This window comes from Zonotrichia albicollis, chromosome 6 (genome assembly GCF_047830755.1).
Source record: "Zonotrichia albicollis isolate bZonAlb1 chromosome 6, bZonAlb1.hap1, whole genome shotgun sequence".
Classification (NCBI taxonomy): domain Eukaryota; kingdom Metazoa; phylum Chordata; class Aves; order Passeriformes; family Passerellidae; genus Zonotrichia; species Zonotrichia albicollis.
The window spans coordinates 37,290,454-37,312,004 of NC_133824.1; the positions used below are offsets into that span (position 1 = coordinate 37,290,454).

Sequence of the window (21,551 nt, forward strand, 5' to 3'; positions counted from 1 at the left end):
ACTGCAGGAGTTATTTTAGTCATCCAGCAGTTCATCTGTGTGACTGCTAAATTCATTAGCTTTCCAGGCACAAATGCAAACTAGGCTTGTTCTCACACACAAAGAGAGTGTGAAGCTCCAGCAGGGAGAACAGGAAGATTTGCAGTTGTCACTCCCTAGCTGACATGGATTACCTGGGAAGCTGATCTGCCCTCAGATTTGTAAATAACCCACAGAGTTGGGCATATTGTAATTGTTTAGGTCCTGAAAATCTTGTTTGTGAAACATGTTGATGGTCTGTGCTTCCAGTCACTTTTACTTATCTGTTCCCAGCTCTTTATGTGGTTACAATACATGTTTTAGATGCCTGTAGGAAGAATTTGTGCTTTGTGTACGACCAGGAAACTGAGCAGAGTTACACAGACTAGAACTGTTCAGTCACAAACAGGAACAAAGTCCACTGGATGCTTCGGGTCACTCCACAGACAACCCAAAGAGCAGGAAAGGACTTGTGCACTTGGTTTGCTTTCTGCTGCCCAGCTTACTATGACCTGAACTTAATTTTGGTAAATAGGTTAGTCAAACATTTTGCTTTCTGTAACAATTTTTTTTACTCCTTGGGATGGTTTGATAAACACAGGGTCATTAAATGTGACTAAATAATTCAATTTCTCCAGAAACTGAAAAATGTTATGGTGCACTTCTTAGCTGTTTACTCACAGAGCCAATCTTTCACCTGCACATGCTTAGGTGAAGTGTACCACAAAGTTCACTACTTCTGCACATGCTTAGGTGAAGTGTACCACAAAATTCACTACTTCTGCACCCAGTACAAAACACCTTTTTCCAGACTTGCTTTGCTTTTCATATATGTAGTTACATCAATATTCTCCAGAAATATCAAATTACAAAAATACAAAGGCAATACATTTTGCCTATTAAGTGAGGAAGGAAGACCAATATGACAAAATTGTTTGCTCTGGGAATTGCTCAAGCAGGACTAATAAATAAAAACAGCAAAACAGACAACTGTAGAGCAAAAACACCCAACAACCTAAGTAACTCTTGAATCAATTCTCCATCTTTAAACAATTTTGCCCTCTAATGAGGCCTTGGTGGTAAAACTAGACATTGACATTGCTGGTTAGGTGTCAGTTTCTGATGAGGGGAAAAAATGAAAAAAAACTGTCTTGCTTGATGTCAGATATTTCATGGCAGATATAAGGAAGATTTGGGCTTTTAAGTTAAACATTCACGAGCAGTAACCAAGATCCTGGTTTGGAAACCACACATTTCTTCCTGGTATGGATGTAAGAGGTTTCAACACGTCATCAGGGACATCAAAGGCAAGAGAACACAATAGAAGGGGAGGAATACTTTCTAATATCCTGTCCCAATTTCTAAAGGATTTCTCCCTCTTCTTACCAATTCAGCACTCTGTTTTGCTTGAGTTGAAAGTACTATAGAAGCTAAAGGAAACACATGACAAATAAATTATGCTTTATTATGGCTGCAAATATAAAAAGATAAGGAAATTCAACAGAAAAGGTACAAAGGTGGATTTTAATCATATGTGTACACTCAGCTTTGACTGAAGATGAGTCTTGCATACACCACAAATCTACAGGGCCTTAAGATCTGTTGGTTATGCATTATACCTCTGAAACAAAGTCTAAGGAATTGAGTTCATATTGCAGCTTATTTATAGAAATTACTGGTGTGATGTGAGAGAAACCTCAGCACTGAGAGTTTTTACTTTAGGATGAGCATTATAATGAAAATGAGCCCTCTTTCAGGACTAAAGTTAGAATACTTTTACCCTTCCTGAAAGAGTGTTTGAGGAACAGTCAAAACATTCCGTTCATAAACAGTAGCACTGTGGATCTCAGTTTGATTGCTGTGACCGTGGTGTTCAATACCGGATATTTTATCTGGCTTAGTTTGGAAATAGCTCTGACACAGAGGCTAGATGCCAAGAGAAACTGGATGGGGACACAGTTGGTGTGATTCAAATTTCCTGTATTTTCTGGGAAGTATTCTGAAATGTAGAGCAAAAAAACCAGAAAGCTCTAGGTAGGATGGAAGAGTATGTCCTCACACTGCTGTACTCCACACTAAAGAAGGCATACCTGAGTGAGAAGGAAATTTAGTAAGGAAGATGAGTAGATGTGCTTCAATCAGGCAGGCAGAGATGATTGCTGAGGTTTGAAGGGAAACACTGGGCTACAGTGACACAGCAACACTATGTACCCAACAGCAGTCCTAGTGAGTGTTACAAGGCTTGGAGGCTTCATTTCAGTAAAAACTATGAGGAAAGAGGAATAATCTTTCAGCTCACTTCAAATCTTTTAATCTATTCAGCATGCAGTATTATCCTGTACATTTCTCAGTGTCTGAGAGACAATGGCAAAACCAGGTGACACAAAAGGACTTTTCTTCTCTTTACTCCCCACCTGCACAGATGAGGTTTTGTGCAGCTTTCCCATGTCCTCTGCTTAGCTTGAACTACAGGAGGAAGTCAGCTGATAGATACTCTTTGACTGTAAGTTAGAGTAGCAAGGAATGAACTCACTTCCTTCATTTAAAGTTTTCTCTCTAAAGAACAGTTCAATCTATTTCTCAAACCAGTCTGAGAACTACTATAAGTCATGTAATTGGTATACCAAAAATCAAGCAAATAGTCAGAAATCATTCATATTATTGTCCTTGCAGACCTAGGTGGGTAACAAACAGTTCTGCTTCCATCCAGGAGACTGCAGAAGAAAATAGCACATGCAGTATCTGTGGCCCAATGAGTAAAAAAATTCTGCAATGAAAACCCCTTCAGTTTGGCTGGCATTTGAAACTGTTAAGGAAGACTGTGTTATCAGTTTCAGAGTGATCGCTAGTCTGCATTACAGATTTTCCACTGACAGTAGATTATTTAAAATATTTTAGGAGTGGACATAACAGTATGTTGCCAAAAGTATCTGCCAGATCCACCAATCTGAAAACCCAGCCTCTAAATAACTTTAAAAATAATCTCTAAATACGCCTCTAGTCTTTGCTAGAAAAGATTATGTGTATTTTCAGGCCACAGAGTTTTCTTTCTCAAAGTTTTGCAGAGTTCAGGGAATGTCACAAACTCAACCACCATTAGGTTGCAACATTCACTGTGGCTTTTTCTAATATGGTAACCTTTAATACAATAACCTTTCTAAAACAGTAACCTTTAGTACTGCATTTTTGACTTGTTCCCTTTACCTTAGAAAACTTCCAATTACTTACTTTCTTTTCAAAGCTTGGCCAGGCTCCATTTTGCTACTGTTAACATAACCTTAGGCACATGCTGTGAGGCTTGCATGTAATACCCTTTGGACCTGGGATGTCGTCCATCTTCTCAAATCCAGGATGGTGTCAGATCGTCTGCATTCTTCCCCTAATGTGACTGTGAAGGACAAAGTCAGGAGACATAAATACGCAAAGCAACAAATAAGAAGTGAAACATCAGAAGGAGAGAAATGAAAACCATGAGATCTAAAAATCTGCATGTGATGCAGTTCTGTCACTTGCTGCAGGTGTTCCCACCAAATGGCCTCGTGGCCCATTTTTCTGAGTGGAGGATCCCCTATGAACTTGCCCAGCAAGCCCTCTCTCTTCTGTGTGCTAAGCAGTGCTTTCATTCTGGTCTTTCTGGCCAATATGTACTAAAAATAACAGGGAGAGACAGTGAATTGCTTGGAACATTGAGTATGCAGATGTCACTTAATTTCTTTTGAGCTCTTCTGCCAAAGATGCTCAGGCACTTTTAGGAAACCACAATGGGGTCTACTCATGGTTAGTTAATTAAAAATTTTAACTTTCCTTAAAAAACTTAGGTACCTGCTCAGTTTATGGACATGTTGGTCAATAGTGTATTAGACCTAGACTTGCCCACTTCCCAGTGGATATTGATTAGTGCTTGTGTTCACTTGGTTCCCGGGTCATCCTTTTGGAGATATTGTTACAAAAGGTGAGACTATCTCAGCTGTTCCACACAGTAATACCAGAGACTGGGGACATAATGGTGGCCATGGAGAGTTACTAGAGAGGATTTAATTTCTAAAGCAATAATGTGTTGCTTAGTGGTTAAATGGCACCTGCACTTTGCAGACAAACTGTAAAGCCTGTTTAGTTTGTCTGTACACTTATTTTATTTCGATTTAAACTCCCATCAAAAGTTGTGAAACGTTTTGAATGATCATTTTGCCATTCCTTAAAAACAAAACATCTATCTCACTCAAGAAAATGAATAAACTAAAAGTGTTCTAAAAAGGATCTTGGTTAGGAGAAGAGGGGCATATTTATTTTCCCAAAACATCATTCTGTTGTTGCAATCCCAGATGTACACCACATGTTCTGTGCCAGATCTATCTCAGGGTAGTTTGATAACCCTGTTGACTTCAGTCAAGTGAAGTTAGTTCGAGTTAAAAAAAGCAGTGCAAGACACTCTGATCTGCTTAAATATCTCTTGAATTGTTACTGCATCTTCATGAAAAAGTATTTTAGAATGGAAAAAGACTAAGCCAGTTCAAAGTCTGAGACATTAGTGTTCTGGCAGAGCTTGGTGTTACTCAGTATAACAACAGTGGATGAGATGGTTGATTCATACCAGTGAGGGCTTGGGACACATGATTGGTCTGGAACATGTAAGAGAAGGAGGATGTGGCAAGGCAAGAGCAGTATTTGTGGTATATGAAGTCACTAAATGATTTTTGCTGGCCAGTAATGTGCACTACACAGTTTTGCAATATTTTGATCCTGACAAAACATCTTATTCCTTCTGGCTACCGGATTTTGTAAAGACTTACATAGAAGTCTCTTTCAGCAGAGAGTTGAAAGAGACTCATCAGGATCACTGAGTCCAGCTCCTGGCCCAGCACAGGACACCCCAAGAATCCCACCAGGTACCTGAAGGCATTGTCCAAACACATCTTGAATTCTGTCAGGTTTGGTGCTGTTCCAGTGCCCAGCCACCCTCTGGGTGAAAAACCTTTTCCAAATATCTAACTTAAACTTCCCCCAGCTCAGCTTCATGATGTTTCCTCAAGTCCTGTCACTGGTCATGAAAGTGACAGCACTTGAGGAAACAGCACGAAAGACATCAGTGTCTGCCCCCCCTCTTCCTCTCAGGAGGAAGTTGTAACTTGAATGAGGTTTCCCTTCAGTCTCCTCCATGCTGAACAGACCAAGTTCTGCTGCTACAAAGACCAAGTGACCTCTGCTGCTCCTCACACAGCTTCCCCTCAAGGTCCTTCACCATCCTCATGGCCCTCCTTTGGGCACTCTCTAACAGCTTCATGTCATTTTTATATTGTGGCGCCCAAAACTGCCCCCAGCACTGGAGGTGAGGCTGCCCCAGTGCAGAGCAGGACAATCCCCTCCCTTTTCTGGCTGGTGATGCTGTCCCTGATGCTCCCAGGACAGGGTTGACCCTCCTGGCTGCCAGGGCCCTGCTGACTCAGATCCAGCTTCCCATAAACAGGACCCCAGGGCCCTTTCCATGGCACTGCTCTGCAGCCTCTCCTTTCCTATCTATACACACAACCAGGGTTGTTGCCCTGTCCCAGGTGCAGAATCTTGCCCTTGTTAGACTTCATGCAGTTGGAGATTGATTGACCTCTAATTTGTCAAGGCCTCAACAGGGCCTCTCTGCCCTCCAGGGAGTGGACAGTTCTTCCAATTTGCACAATTATTTGGAGAACAAATAAATTAATATTTTTCCTGCATCGTCGCATGGAAGGTAAATGTGGCCATTCAGTGAGACCACACTCAAGCATATGTGTGCACTGTCAGGGCCCTGAGGATTCTCCCTTCCCCTCTCCCAGGCTTTTGGCTTCCAAACCTCTGGGCCTCCTTCAAAAAGGATGCAGGTGTGTGGTTTTTTAATGAGCTGTTGGGAGAATCTGCTCTGCAGGGTCTCAGTGGGGCTCCCTGCTTAGCTTGGGAGTGGCTTTAAGCACCCAGTCTCACTCTCAGTGCCCTTCTGCAGCTGACTCTGCTGTTTTCCACCTTCACAACCTTGGGCTTGCCCCATTGCTGAAGACTGGTCTAATGATCCAGCCAGCCCAGTTTGTTGTCAGACAACCTGTCCTGCTCATCTTGCTCAGATGCCACGAGAAGAAGCCCTTGTCAGAGAAGGTCCTGTCCGGCCTGCTTTGCCCTCACCCTTGGCTCCTGCCATACAAACACGCATGCACTTATCTTTTTATGCAAAGTTACAAAGTTACATTTTGGAGCTGTTCTTCATTTCATTTTCTACCACCTTGTGTTGCCACTCAGGATATCAGTGAGTGTGGAACACTGACTTGCCTGTGCTTACATTCTAACCATGGACACTGTCATTTTTAAATGCCATGGGAGATAACATGAAAGGAAAAAAAAAAACAAACAAAAAAACAAATAGTCTTGGCCCTGTTTAAAATGAAACTGCAGTGGTGTTTTCACTAGCAAGCAAATTGGAAAAATACGTGCTCAAGAAACTGAGACTGCACCCAACAAATTTGTGCTCAGAAAATCTTGAATAATTCAGTTCCAACAGGCAGACTAATTCTGTTACTGATATTAAACTGCTTGACATAAGCAACTCGAGAAACTGAAGTATTTTTTTAAAAATACACCAAAACAGAGAAACACAAAATTGCACTGGAGATAGCCACACCAGATCCAGGTTTAGGGTGTAATACTTTGCCACATCTTAAAAACAGACAAAAGTAAAAATAATGAAAGGTAGGTACACTGAGTAAGAAAAGCTGCTACAAAGAAGTCATGCTGCCTGTACAGAAACCAGAAAGTCTCGAAGGCCTGGGGTAAAATAACCAAATATATTTAGATCAAGAACTACATAACTTTTATGGTAAACTGATATTATTCCAGTCTGACAAAACAGATTATCATGACCTGTCATTGATTACTTTAATTTCTTTGCATTATAAGGATCAGAATTAATTACAATAGGTCTTATAGCACCAAGCACATGCAGTCTATGCTGATGATATTCAAAATTTTTTAGAAATTTAAAATAGTCCAATGAAAGGGAAAAAACTGAGTTAAGTTAACTTTGCTGAGCAGTGCAAGGTTGCTGCAGAAACACAGGCCATGCTGCAGGCACGCAGAAAATTGTAGTTGCAGCTGTGGACGTCAGAGTCACCTTGTATCTTATCACCTTCTTAGTTAGCAGAGGAGATAGAGCATTTCAGCAGTGCCTACTGCCACAATCAAAGGCACAAAATGTTCTGGTTAGGTTCTTCTTATAGAACTACCAACCTGGCTTCTGTGGGTTAATGGGTGAATACAGCCTGACCTAGATGCCAGTGTAAGGACCAGTGGAATTACTCACAGGATTATCTGTGATGTTTACACTTGCCAGCTAAACTGAGACAAGTCAGGTTTAGCTAAGTTGCAATCATCACAGCTTTAAGTAAGGCAATAGTTTTCATTTCTTTACTAAGGTTATTTGCAGAGGGCTTAATCATGTTAAAGTAAGCACTCTGTCTTAATGCTTCCTAATACATGACAGCTCACACAATTCTTTGGAGAACAAAATAATTAACATCAAGATATGTTCTCAGCTGACTGATTCTCTCCTGATTTAGTGTGTAGATGAAAACAAGGACTGGAGACTAAGATATGTATACAGGTACTGGTAGAATGAAAAAGATTTGTTATTTTTTATTCTTTTTTTTAAATACAAATATCTTGATAGTAAAAGGCACCTGCAAGATACAGTAAATAAATAAATGCCTAACATGGTATTTTTGGTTGCCTTTGTGCCTAATGAAAAACACACATGATTCTTCCCACCCAGTTACCTTCTTGTAACTGTCAACCTTACATTACTATCCACTATTCCTATCCTAGCCAGACATATGTAGATATGAGTGCTGTTGATGGGTGTAGCTAATGATTTATTCTATTGTTTTCTTTCTCCCCCTGCTGATATTAATAGACCTAAATGCCTCTGCTTTTTCTTCTCCTCACCTTGCTTTTTTTCCTAGGCTTTATGTTTCCTTCTGAAAAAATAACACCTTAAAATTACATCATTAGGCATACAATACTAGAAGGGAAAATTCTGACCAGAACTGGGGGTTTCTTTTTGTTGATGCTGTATGATCAGCAGCATCCCTTTAGTGTAAGGGAAAGATTTAGTCTGTAATGTCTATGCTTCTGGATTTGGTCCCATTTGTGTATTTGTAAGCTTTGAGCCACACGTCCTGGAAATTGCAGCAGGAAGGATTGCATGGCTGGGTGGGCTTGCCCACATGTGATAAATGTAGGAATCCCAGCTCTTAGGAGTTCGAAGGAGAGACTCCATACTGACAGAACTGTGGTCAAACAGGCCATGACCTCCTTTTGGGACAGAGCAGTATTCCAGCTGTTATCATGCTAAAATCAAACAAAGCATCTGCTATCTAAACTCTTGAAAGCATCAAGTTCATTACAAATTCAAAAACTAGTCATTTTCAAACTGACTGCCATTCTGCCCTGAGACCGGTACCTTTACATTTTAATAACATTCATGAATTTGCATTTTTAAAAGAATGTAGTCACTTTTACTGAGATGTATTGAGTGTACTTATTTCCCTCAAATCCCACTATTTGCTGGAGCAGAGTGGGCTGGCTGGTCCTCCCCATGGGGGTCTATCTTGGCTCCGTGCTGGGGCTCCCACACAGAAGGGGCCAGGGCTGGAAGCTCTTGCTGACGCTCACTGGGGCTCTGCCCTTGCGCCAGGGTGTCCTTGTGAGGATATCGCTCACCCAATGCCTTGCGCCAGTCAGAATCCAGGCTCCAACGAGAAAACTCGAATGAAAGAACACCCCAGCCAGGGCTCCCGAGCAAAAGGAACCAGGAGAGAGAGCTGGCGCTGTCCTGCGCCTTCCCTTGGAAGCTCTTTCACACCCCCATCTGCCCTTGCTCTAAGATCTGCCCCCACTCTTGCCAGAGCCCAGGAAAGCCATCGCCTTGGGCTCACAGAGGTGCTGGGGGGCTCGAAATCTCAACTTTCCTTGGCAATCCCTTCACCACCAAACAGGTGCCCCTCTCGCAATCCTCCCCCAAGGAGCATGTTTCTCCCCGCCTCGTTCATGGCCCCTGATTCCCTCCTCGCATCCCCGAAGCTTCTTTCCCGCGGACGCTTATGAGGCCACAAGGACCGAGTTTCCCGGTTCCTGTCGCAACCCCAGGACCGCCGCCCCCACGGCCACGCTTCCCCGCGGCTCTGCCTTCCTGCATCCCCGCTCAGCCCAGCGCAGGCCACCCCATCCCTCCCCCAGCAGCTCCCCGCCCTCTGTGCTCCGCCTCCGCGGGGCGTGCAGGGGAGCGGCCGCCGTCCCACCGCTGCTTCCCTCACGAGCGGCCGCCGCGGCACTCGGCCCGCTCGCCGCCCGTCGCCGCCGGTCTCTGCAGGTGAGCGGCGCGGAGCCCAGCTCCGGGGGCCGTGTGCCCGCCGTGCCCGTCTGATTCACCGCGGGCTGCCGCTCCCCTCCCCCTGCAGCCGGGACGCTCCCGCGGCGCGCCGCCGTCCGCCTTCCTCGGGGCTGAGGAAGGGCAGCATCGGGCACAGGCGGACGAGCTCGCCTGGTCCGGTTTTAGCCTAATTATTGTTTCCATTAGGTCGAGCACGAAGTTCCGTGGTGCATGTGCGAGTGCGCCGGGTGCTGCTTCCTCAGCGGGGCTCGTCCTTGCTGGAGAAAAGGGTGGGAACGCAGGGAAGGGTGGTGGGCGCGGTGCTGGCGGGCGCCGGAGAGTCCTGGGAAGGCGCGGTGTCCTTGGCACGGTGCTCGCGGCTTGCCCCGGTGTGAGGGATCGTGCCTCGGTGCTGCAGATAGGGGCGGGCATGGGGGCAGGGAGCGGTGTGACACAGGTACACCGGGAGACTCGCTGAATCTGTGCTGCCGCCGAAACAAAGGTGACACGGGTGACCCGCAGCTTCGTGGGTCTGACTCGTAGCCGGAATGAGTTCCACGTCTGTGGAAGTGTCCATGCGGCGTGGCATTGGTGGTGGGTTTTCCAGTGCGGAAATGAATTTATTGTGTGTGTCTATGAGAGAGAGAGAGACTAGTCTATACGCCCGTGTGATTCCAGCCTGTAAAACCTATAAAAACCGCAGTCACTACAAACTGCTGGAACTACAAACACAGGAAGTGTAGTATCTTGTTCAAGGCGTGACAGGTTTACTGCATGAGAATGCTAATTAGACCTCTTATAAAAAGGTAGAGCAAGATTCTCGCAGCATCACATTTTCTCGCTTCATATTCCCACAGCTTTGGTCTTTGCTCGGTGTTCTCTGGTCTAAAATAGAAAATTGAACTTAAAGTATTACTTGGGCTGCGATCCAGTTATAATAGATGTGTACTAGTGTTGATGAAACTGTAACAGGAAGAACCTTTTTTGGAAAGAGAAAAGAGCAAAGCAGGACCAGGACAAACGTCTCATTCTTCCTCTCAACCTGGCAGTTTGTCAGCACTTAGAGGACAATCTGCAGTCTAAAGGAAATTACAGTACAGAAAACTGCTCATTTCCTTTTCGCGTGTGTGTAGGGGAGTAGCACTGAAAATGGAGATCTGATTCCTGCGTTCTTCTGTCGTTATGTTTTCCCGACTGTCTGACGTGTTTAGTTTCCAGATCTGCTAACTCCTTTATGCTTTTTCTGACCATCAGCACCGGATGCTGTATAAAACAAGTGTTGTGGGCATCCGTGGTAACTAGCAGGTTCTTTTCCTCCTGTAAGCATATCGATATAAACTAATGACTGCCAGTTTACAATAGCACACCTGGTGTTGTGTGGATCTTCGTTAGCGCAGGAAATGTAACTTCTCATGGTTACACAGGTATAGGGCTCTGTCACAGCCGTGACTTAGTTTGAAAGTTAAGTTGACCTGAGTGCTTTTTAAAATTTCGGGGTGTTTCAGCCCTGATTTTAGAGGAGGAAATCACTATTCCTTGTTCAAGAAAAGCATAACCTTGAACCGGACTAGAACTCGCTCTGCTGCAGGAGCTGAGCCCCCCCTGTTCGCTCAGGGGTGCGCTTGGCTTCTTTCGCCGCTCGCCGTCCTTTTCTCTGGGAACTTTTGTCTGGCAGCGCCTTCTCGGCGCGCGTGGAAAGGCCTGGAGCGGCCGGGGACGCGCGGGGCGGGGCCGCGGCGGCGCGACCTTTCACCCACTTCTGGCAGCGGTCACGTGGGCGCGCCCGGGAGCGCGCCGGGGGCGGGGCGGGGGCGCGCCCGCAGCCCGGGACGGCCCCACTCCGTGTGGGGGAGCGGCGGGAGCCGGGGCAGAGAGGGGGTCCCGTGCCCCCAGCTCCGCGCTGGGGTGCGGCCGGAGGCTGGAGCCGGAGCGGCGAGGGGGTCCTGTGCCCCTTGGGCAGCGGTGGGCACGGCGGGAGGCTGGAGCCGGAGCGGCAAGGGGGGTCCCGTGCCCCCCGCTCCGTGTGGGGGAGCGGCGAGGGGGGCGCGGTGGTGAATCCCAGGTCTTCTCTCAAAAGTCTGGGATGAAAGGCGACTTGAGCAAATGTGTGTACTAAAAAACCAAACAAATAACATCCCCACCCCCGGAAAAAAATCCGCAAATAAAACGCCAGTCACGCAACAAAACCCCTAAACGACGTATTCTTAATGTATGTTTTTGCTTTTGTTTTTTTTTAACATTCTAAGCCCATTGTCTTTGCTCTGCAGCATGCTTGTATCGTAGTCATGAACTCCACGTTTGGAAAAACACAATCCAAAGACTGAACCTACTTTCTTCAAGTCTGGGTTAACTTTAATGTGAATGTCAATTTAAATATTTTTGCAAATCTTTGAAACCGGTTCTTCAGTCTTAGAGCCTCATGCTAGCTAGACCTTATTGAGGTCTTTCAGCCTTGTTCAGTAAATGGTCATTGAAGTACTGTGAGAAAATTAACTTGGTTTGCTTTCTCATCACCACACATTGTTGTCCATCTCCCAGCATCTCTTAAGTCCTAAAATGTGACATCTTTTATGTGTCGTAAAAGTCCTGTCACTCCAGAAACATTTATTGTCATAGGGAAGATAATAATTCTCTATTACTGCAGGAGCACAGAAGCTCATTAAGTTCAAAGAGAGAGAAAAGGGTTCAGCTTGTATATTCTAAACGTCTGGGTATGTATTTTATAGCAGTTAAAAAGAAATGGCCTAGGTCTAGAGCCTAGTTTTTATGAGGTGGGGGAGGTTTCTGCATGGTATGATAACTGCACAGGGTTTTAGCAGAGTATGCTTCTCTGTTAGATTATTCCAGATTTCTAGAAGGTCAGAGGATGTAGCTTGCTGGGATGTGGATAATATAACGTGTATTGCAATAGAGGCTAGAATGATCTAAGAGGCCTAGGAACAATATAGTATGTCCTGTATAAGGAAAAAACAAACCTAGAAATAATCCAACCGTTGTAAAAGTTTCTGGTTTGATTTTGGAGAATGTTGGTGGTTAGTGTTTGTTGGGGTTTTGGGGGGGTTGTTTGTTTATTTGTTGAAGTGTACATTTTGGAGCCATCAGAAGATGGTTCCAAACCATTAGGAGCATGCTATTGGGAAGAGAAGAGAGATCATGTGATCCAGAAACTGTAGGGATTAATATTCCTTAGGGTTAGCCTAGTAATTAATTAACAGATTGTTTGCAAATGTCCTCCACTTTGCCTGTTTCCAGACCAGGTGAGAAGATGACTTACTAACTGGCTTTTCTCCTTGAAGTGCTGGTGAAAACAGTCTGCCCTCTGAGAAATCTTGATGGCCTCTGTGTTCAGTCGTCTAATGGAAGTTTAAAGCATGCAGATAAACACTTGGTTAGATGTCTTAAACTGGATACTGTTTAACATTGGAGTCTGGCCCCTGAAATTAACTTGCTTGTCACAGGAGCTGGCAGTCACTACTGGAGCCCTCAGAAATGAGTGGGGAGCCCATGAACTTTCTGTCTCTCCATAGTTCCTCACCATCTTGGACGTGTTCAGTGTAAACAGTGTCATTCAGTGTAATGGAAAATAGTGTTTCAGAACCACGGTCTGTGACTATTTTCTCCACTGGCATCAGTTTTTCTGAAATGGTTCCAATCTGATCCAGCCCCTCAGAGCAGTTGAGAGCTGTGTGTGAATCAAAGCTCACAGTGTTTCTCTTGACTTTCTGTCTGAGAGCTGCAGCTGAGCGATGGCCATTGCTGTAGTAGTGTCTGTTAGGAGCTAGGAGCATTGGAATGAGTCTGCCCCATGCTGTGCCCTAACTTATTCAGGATCCCAGGGCCAGTGAGCTTCTGGGATAGAAGCCTTGTGTGTGGCAAACAGATCTCAAGCCTGCTTTTAAGGAAGACAGCTCTTTGAGTATGTTTATGTTGCATTCATTGGCCATTGTCATTATCTCTTTCCATCCATATAGACCTGTTGCTCCAGTTTGCCACCAAGGGTGGGAATAAGAAAATTGGCACAAGATGCCAAAAGAGATATCTGCAGAGGATAATGAATATATTCACCCACAGGTGATCTTGGAAAACTGCTGAGGTCAGGACATAAACTGTCTATGGGGCCACAAGTTATTGAAGCCTTCTTAGCTGTTCTGATTTCAAACCCTCCCTGTGGGTGAGGATTGCTGTGGGTGCCAGTGCTGCTGTAGCTGGGCAGATACATGTGTTCAGTTCTCTGCCTTGGCTTGAGCCACAGCATTTGTTCATCTCTTAGTTGTGAGAAATCCTTAAAGACATTTGCAATTCCAAGAGACCACACCTGTCAGGTGTAGGTGAGGGTGGGAAGGATTGGAGCCGATGATTAGCAACAATCAAATATGAGAACTTGTCCCAGCTTAAGTGTCATGAGAACACCTGTCAGGCTAATTTTGTTTTCATCAGTGCTATGTTAATTCAGCATTTAAAGGAGAGTGACTCTTTGGTTTCTGTTTTATTTGTTTGCCATAGTCATTAGGTTCACCTGAGAAGCCTTGAGTAAACTTAATCCTTGTGGCTAATTTTTGCACAGATATGATTTGTGCTGCGCAGACTTCCCTCATATTTCTCTTAAAGACTCTGTGTTTGTACAATATGATTAGTCATTGTAAGATAGCTGAGTTGTTGGTAAGACTTGAAAGCAGCGAGTATCTGTGTCATCCCATATACTGAAGCATGATTAGACATTATTGAAGGTTAGTAGGCAAAGAAGCAATTTAGAAATCGACATTCTCAAGTGAATAACTGTGTCTGGTTAATCTTTATATTAAGTTCAGAAGTGAGCACCTTGTGGAATGTCACATGAGCTAAGTATAAACTCAATAAACTGCTCTTTTTGAGGCTTTGGTATCTTGATACCTTTTTGCATGAGTGCGATATACAGGAAGGTGCCATTACCTAAGAGAATATCAAATAAACAGATATGAGAGACCAGACAGTCTTTTTGCTCATGTCTTTCAATGTTTCATCTGCAGATTTTATACTGTTTACTGAACATTCTGTAGAACAAGATCTGAATTTCCTTTGAAAGGCATAGAGGTCCAGACAAATTTGCTGGTTGTTTAGATTTCTCTTAAACTGAATGCTTTTTCTACAGCTTTAGTTTTGTTCAACTATGCATCAACATGCACACACGTGAAAGCATTTTTGGCATCCTTTTGGCATTCCTTGGTTAGCTGCATTACCTTATCGATCCTCTTGCAGCAGGGCAGAATTTTGGCATTTCTGTGAGTGACTGCCTCCCCACCACTGTCTGACCCAAGAGTGGATGGGACTTTGAGTTACTGGATGATGCTGTGCAGTGTATACTGCAGTGCCTGAAATTATTGTATTTGTAGCAAACCCCATGAAAAACCTCCATATACTTTACTGAAGTCACATCTGTTTTATTATTGATAATACAGTCATTTTTAATTTGGTAGGAGCAGTCAATGTTTTCTCTAGATAGGTGTATATACATGTAGCATTGAATTTCAAGCCTAATTTTTTATTAGGAGCTTGTACAGTTTCCCACCATATCACTGCAAAATATGGGGCACTCAAAGGCAGCTCGGGAAATCTACCTGCTGCCTTAAAAGTGGCAGACTTTCACTGGGCACGGTAGTGGTGTTTAAAATCCCAATATGCATTTGAAAACCTTGTATAATAAAACTTTGGTGCTTTTCAGCAAAGGCAAAGTTACTGCAGTAACGCTGAAAAACTGAGATGAATCATTTTCTAAAGGGTTCATTCTTCAAAGTCCAGCTTCTTTTATCCTCCAACCTACTGGCATATTTTTGTCAGTTGCAGAAAACTTGCTCTTTTTTAACATTTGGCTGCTACTACCCATTTGAATTTCAAGGTATGCTGTTCATTTAAAGCAGTTGAAGCACAAGATTTCTTGTTCAGGCCTTAGTGCTCTATAAGTTTATATTTTACAGCAGATGTCTTATGAAAACTCCTACAATAAATTTCTTAAAGTGTCTCTGCAGGCTTGATAGTTCAAGCCCTTAATCTTCTTACTGGCTCTTCACTGGACTCTCTCCAGTAATTTCATTTCTCTCATTGGGGAGCCCAGAATTGCACAGAGTTTTTGAGATGGGGCCTCGCCAGCACAGAGTAGAAGGGCAGAGTCACTTCCCCCAGCCTGGTGGCAGCAGTGCCCCTGATGCCCCAGGGTTGTGTCAGCGTCCTCTGCAGCCTCTGCAGGCCCCTTCCTGCCCGTGTGCCACTTGCTGAGCTTTGCTTTCCAGCCTCAGTCTCCGGTGAGTGCGGCTAGCCCTCCCCACCTGCAGGACTTTGCACTTCTCCTTATTGAACTTCACAAGGTTTCAGCCTGCCTGGTGCTCCAGCCTGCCAAGGTCCATCTGGATGGCAGTGAAAACCTTTAATTTATCAGCCCCTGCTCCCCGTTTCATTCCTTGTACTTGTGAATCCATCAGCAGTTTCACTTTGGCTGGTTTTTTTCCCTCTGGTGGATGGGGGTTTCTGTTGGTTTTATTGTTTTGGTTTTTTGCATCCACTTCTGGGATGACTGTATGGGTCAATTGAACTGTAGCAGGTGGCAAACTGTGGAAATAAAGGAGCAGGCTAGGAAGTTATTTGAGGATGTTGGCACTGGCTTTGTTGTGCTTCACTATGTTTAATTTCATTGCAAGCACACTGTCTGGGCAAAGTCAGCTGCCATAGTTTCGTCTGAATACTTTGTGTAGGTGGTACTGAAGGCTTGGACTGACAGGACCATCAATAACAGAAATCCAAGTGAAATCCAAGTAATAATGCATGAGGAGACTGGATAAACATCTCAGTGTTTGGAGTTCTCTTTCTTTTGATTTAATGCCTGGTATGAAATCAACAGATTTGAGCATACAAAGTTCTTTACTGATCTGTGAAAAACAAACTACATTCATAGTTTTGGCTTTCTGGGAGATAGAAAATGCAAATTTCCATAGTAATGGCTTACACAACTGAGAGGAAATACTTGGTCACTGTCTCAGCACAAACACAGCACTGCTGTTCAAGGTTTAAATACTGGCATTAATTTCATTAAGTCTGTCCTCAGACTCTTAAAATTCAGTGGCCTACCCTAAAGTGTCAAAATATGTTATCACTAAACATTCAAAATAAATCTCGTGTTTCCATTTTCTTTTAAAAGCTGTAGCAAGCTCACCTCCTGAAGGGAGATCTGATGGACAGCAAAATAAATATAAATGGATACATTTTTTCAATATTTTCATTATTTAAAGAGGTTTCAGACTTTAAGTCTTTTACGAGAACTTTTGGGAGCTCCAGAATTATTTTCTAGTTTTCCGTGGCTGCTTTTAACATTCAAACAGTAACTCTTACTGATTTGCATGTTAATAGAAATAGATTCCCTCCCCCTCGCTTTTCTTTTAAATAAACTGGTTTGGGGTCATACCAAGACTTTAGGGTATTTGCTTGATTTTCCAAAACCATTCTTCATTCAAGGTGTCTAGCTTTAAATAGAAATTTTAATATAGTTTTAAGTATGTTTACTAATTAAAATTGGGTTTAATGTACTTTCATCTGATGTTTTTCTCCACTTCTTAACTTGAAAGCTTCCTTAAACGATGTCATTTTAAATAGTTTAGTATCACACTTTTCTCCTCACCAGCCTCTATTTGAAACTGGAGTGCCAAGCTTATTGTAGTAAGTTAGTTTATTGTAAGAAACGATTGAAGAATTCTTCAGGGTCAAGTTCCTGTTGTGGTTCATTGAATTTTTTGTTTTGTTTTGCGTTTTTGGTTTTTTTTACTTCTAAGCTTGCCTAGTGGGAACTTGGCAGGAGTCGGTTTTGTTTTATGACAAAAGCCTTTGCCATAAAATGCTTCTCATTGCTTGATTGGTGGTGCCTTGTATCTGCCTGAAGTTGTGAGGGTTTCTGGGTAATTTTGAATTCAGAAATGCCATGGGACAGGTAATTCTGATTTCAGAACTGCCATCATACCTGCAAGTCTGCCCACCATCTATGCACACTTTGTGCCTTGGATGCCAAGGATGTCTGTCTGAGAGCTCTGACAGTATCAAACCTGCGTGTGGTGGTACCTAGGCATGTTCTCAGAGAAACTACACGCAGCAGCCATTGCTTTTTGTAGAAAAATGTCAATTTTTGATTATCCAAGTAGAATAATAGGAAAGAATTGTTTTATGAGCTTGGTTTGGTTACTGACAGTCATATGCCCTGCATATTAAAGCTAATCTATAAATAGGTGTCAGAGACCTGTGAGGAGAAACTCAAACTAAATTATCAATGTACTCTTGAAAGGGAGAGTCACAGAATCAAGTTTTTCATCAAAGCTGTTTGGGATCAAGTGAATGAGGCCTCTTCAGTTTTCCTCTGCATTTGTTAATTTCCTTTGCAGGAAAAGGAGTATTGATGTGAAAACTGTGTTTAAGTAATATGTGTCTTTTTGTTAGATGTTTAGAATCCTGACAAGGAGAAAGGACAGGGGATTTTCTATTCAAGAGGAAGAGGAAATAGGGGAAAAGTGAATTGCATGAGCCAAGCAATGTATAGGAAACAAGTGACGTCCTCTTAAAGCCTAGGATTTGCATTTGTTGTGAGGTATAGGTGTGACTTTCTTTTTCTTAGCACTATCACTTTATCCATGTAAAGTGTACGAAATCCACAGAAAGATAAAAAAGATTCATGCTCAGTAGCATTTCCAGGAGTAACTGCTTCAAGAATTAATTCCTTGTTTTGTGCTGTAATGCAATTAGCTTTTGTATCATGGCTTGCGGCTATTTTTAAATGACTATGGCAGTTCTTTCACTGTGCTTCAGAGAGACATTGCCAACAACTGGTAACTTCTTGCATGCCTGATTTAAATGGAAGCATCCTGCATGTAGGACCTTTCTTAGCCTCAGATTTTCCAGGGCTGAAGCCCTTACCTCCTTCAGTGGTTGTAGGAACATATGAGTCCCAACACTGACTGTTCAGTGTCTGCATCCTGAAGTCATAAGGTTTGTGAGTTAAACCTCAGTCTTTATGGAGTAAATGTCCTGAAACTGCAAAAATAACAGTGAGAGGATGCTTTTTGCTTAGTAGATGTAGCAGCATAGTTTTGCAGACCATCAGCACACAAGCTTTCTAGTGTGTAATGTGTTTTCTTGACTTAAAAGCGACATCCAGCCTAGCAGTTCTTGTTTATAACAATGAGGAAAAAATTGTGCTTAGTTTAGTTTGGCTCAAGCTGAGGTATGAAAAAGGAAGAGGAGAAACATCTGCAACTGTTACAGCATGTTTGAATTTAAATGAAACCAGATAAGAGAAGGGAACAGGCAGCTTTCTTCTTTAAATAAAAGAAAAAAACTCGCAAAGAATCAATAAACCAAATGTTAAGGGGCAAGTGTGTGATTTTTTAAGGTACATTAATATTGTAAGAGAACACTGAAAGGAATGAAAATAGCCCTTTCAGATGAGTTGTAGAAATTATTGTGCTGAGGGTTTTTTTCCCCCTCTTTGAGTAAGACTTTGCCGAGCTGCTAGGAAAGTCAGGAGCTGTAGTTTATGGCTCTCGGGAGGTGAATTAGCGTGTGCTGCGCAGACATGGCTGCAGAGCCGGGTGCCCGCAGTCAGGGCCGGCGGTGCGAGGGTGGCTGTGGGCGCTGCCCGGGAGCCGAGTTGAAAAGGCCGAGGCTCCGCCCGTGCCCTTTCCCCCAGTTCGCGGAGCACGTGGCTCCGCAGGAATGCCGAGGGAAGCGCTCCGGCTCGGCGTTAAGCCGGCCGGCAAGGAGCAAAACAAGGGCTCCGAGCGGCGGCTCCGGGAAGCCTTTGGTGTTCCGCCATCGTAATTCAGGGCAGTGTTAAAGGCTTATGGTTTTTACAGGAAACGAAAGGAATATGAAAAGGAACAAGCTGCTTTGTTGTTTCACATCTTAACGTCAAGCAGTACCGTTCTAGAACTGGATTGTATTTGTTTTCAGGCCTCGTTTACTTTATTCAGAATTAATTCTTGGCGGATTAATTTTTTTTTCATTTTGGAATAAGGAATATTTTTCTTAATTAAGCTTATTTATTTTTATGAGAATGTTAAATTTTAATTCATTAAAATGTCAGGTTGGCTGTTAATGCTTGACGCTATTTAGAAGCTTTTTCTGCCTTGGGCAGTAAAAAGAGCATGTGCTTGAAAACGAAGGGGTTCCTGAAATTCTTTCCATTCAGAAACAAAGAGGAGGTTAATTAAAAATTTCTAGGCTGAGAAGTCATAGTGGAGTTGAAGGGTAAGGGAAACTAGCTGATCTTGTACTTAAGACACTGGCATTCCAAAATACAAAATTCTGTGAGTGAACTGAGCAGAACACGTTGGCCCTTCTTGAGACAAGTCCAGGTGCCTGATTCCCTGTATGCAAAAACGGTTGAGTTCTTTGTATGTGTTTGTTGGGGTTTTATCATCCCGCTCTTAATAGTGCCACTAAACATATGAGATATTCTTGACTTTGAAAGCTTTTGCAAACCCTGTTGAATTCAGGTTATACCCTGTATTACTGCTGCCTCTCCCTGCTTTATTGCTGTCTTGTCAGCTGGTAATGACCAATTTAAATGAATGAATGGACAGCTGACTGACTTCCTCATACTTGCCTGCAGCAGAGCCCATATAAGTAGTTGTTAGTGACAGAGTCATTAAGTACAACAAATTGCAGTTGTTACTCGGGCACACAGGGCTTGTGTTAAAGCTTTTGAGACTGGTGTTCAAAGAACTTTGTGTTCTTCTAATTTGTTCTTCTTTGTTATTCTAATCGGACACTACACACACATAAATCAGTTGAATGCTATCTCTAGGATACTGTGAGCCTTAGGTGCCTTGATTCGCCCAGCTTCTAAAACCTGAGCAGTGGCTGATGGATTTGTGAGATCTGTGGATTTCCATTAGGCACTGTAGCAGTAGCTGTATTGCAGGGGTGGATCACTGTAGGCTGGTCCAGGAACAGACACATTAATTATTGCAAAGAATCCATGCCTGTTGGTCAGCAACTTAACAGATTATGTGCATCAGCACTTACCTCATTCGTCTCTGCCGAGTATTCCTTCTCTTTCTATATTGTGTATTTTTTCCTAAGCCTACTGTTATTGCTGCATTCCAAGTGCCTGGTTTTCTGCTCATACACATTGGCACCCGTTCTTTGTGTTTCAGGTGACTTTGGTTAAGTAGAATATTAACAGACTAGAGGAGCAGCACTCTGGTCATAATGAACTACTTTTGAAGTGCCCATTTAAATTGCACTGGTTAGTCCTCACATGCTGTTCAACACTCATGAGAGTCTCCAGAATTTAATTACTAGCTTTAGGTTGGCAAACAAAATGTGAATTCTAGCTTTTAGGATTTAAAAAGGGTGAAGTAGTTGTACTTTCTTTGATTTTGCTTACATAGAAATGCCAATGCAACCTTAAAACACTTAGTATTGATAATGTGTTTTGTACTAATCTCAATCTAAAACTTGCCCTTGAATCCTGACCTACAGGTAGGGCAATAAATTCCACTACTATTTAGTCATACTTCTAGAAGGATATTGGTTTTTGGGGCTATGCATCAAAATTTTGGTAAGCTAATAAATTAAGTTGAACAAGAGACTGACTTTGGAAGCATGATGGTCTCCTCAGGAATACATAGTTCTGACCACTTCAATGTTATACATAGTCTGTCTCCAAAAATCTACTTTCTAATTGTAAGCGCTCAAAAAAACATTTGTCTGAATCAATAATTAGTAGGAGTAACTTCCAGGGTGTTTACGTATAAATGCTAGTTACAGGAACTAAGAAAATCTATGGAATTACTCACAAGTTTAACAAGGACAAGTGCCAGATTCTGCATTTGTGTTGGGGCAGCCCTGGTTGTGTGCCTAGATAGGAAATGAGAGGCTGCAGAGCAGTGCCATGGAAAGGGCCCTGGGGTCCTGTTTATGGGAAGCTGGGTCTGAGTCAGCAAGGCCCTGGCAGCCAGGAGGGCCAACCCTGTCCTGGGGGCATCAGGGACAGCATCACCAGCCAGAAAAGGGAGGGGATTGTCCTGCTCTGCACTGGGGCAGCCTCACCTCCAGTGCTGGGGGCAGTTTTGGGTGCCACAATGTGATAACATATATAAAGCTCTTAGAAAGAGTCCAGAGGAGAGCTGTGAGG

The 21,551-nt window shown here is 43.2% G+C and overlaps 1 protein-coding gene across 1 annotated transcript in view; it reads left to right on the forward strand.

Annotated features, from left to right (window-relative positions):
• The first annotated feature begins 9,250 nt into the window (after positions 1-9,250).
• Positions 9,251-21,551, forward strand: part of CPT1A (carnitine palmitoyltransferase 1A) — a 36,827-nt gene continuing 24,526 nt past the window's right edge. The window contains exon 1 of the mRNA XM_074543234.1: positions 9,251-9,403. The gene's annotated coding sequence lies outside the window, so the exon portion shown is untranslated. The remainder of the gene's footprint in view (positions 9,404-21,551) is intronic.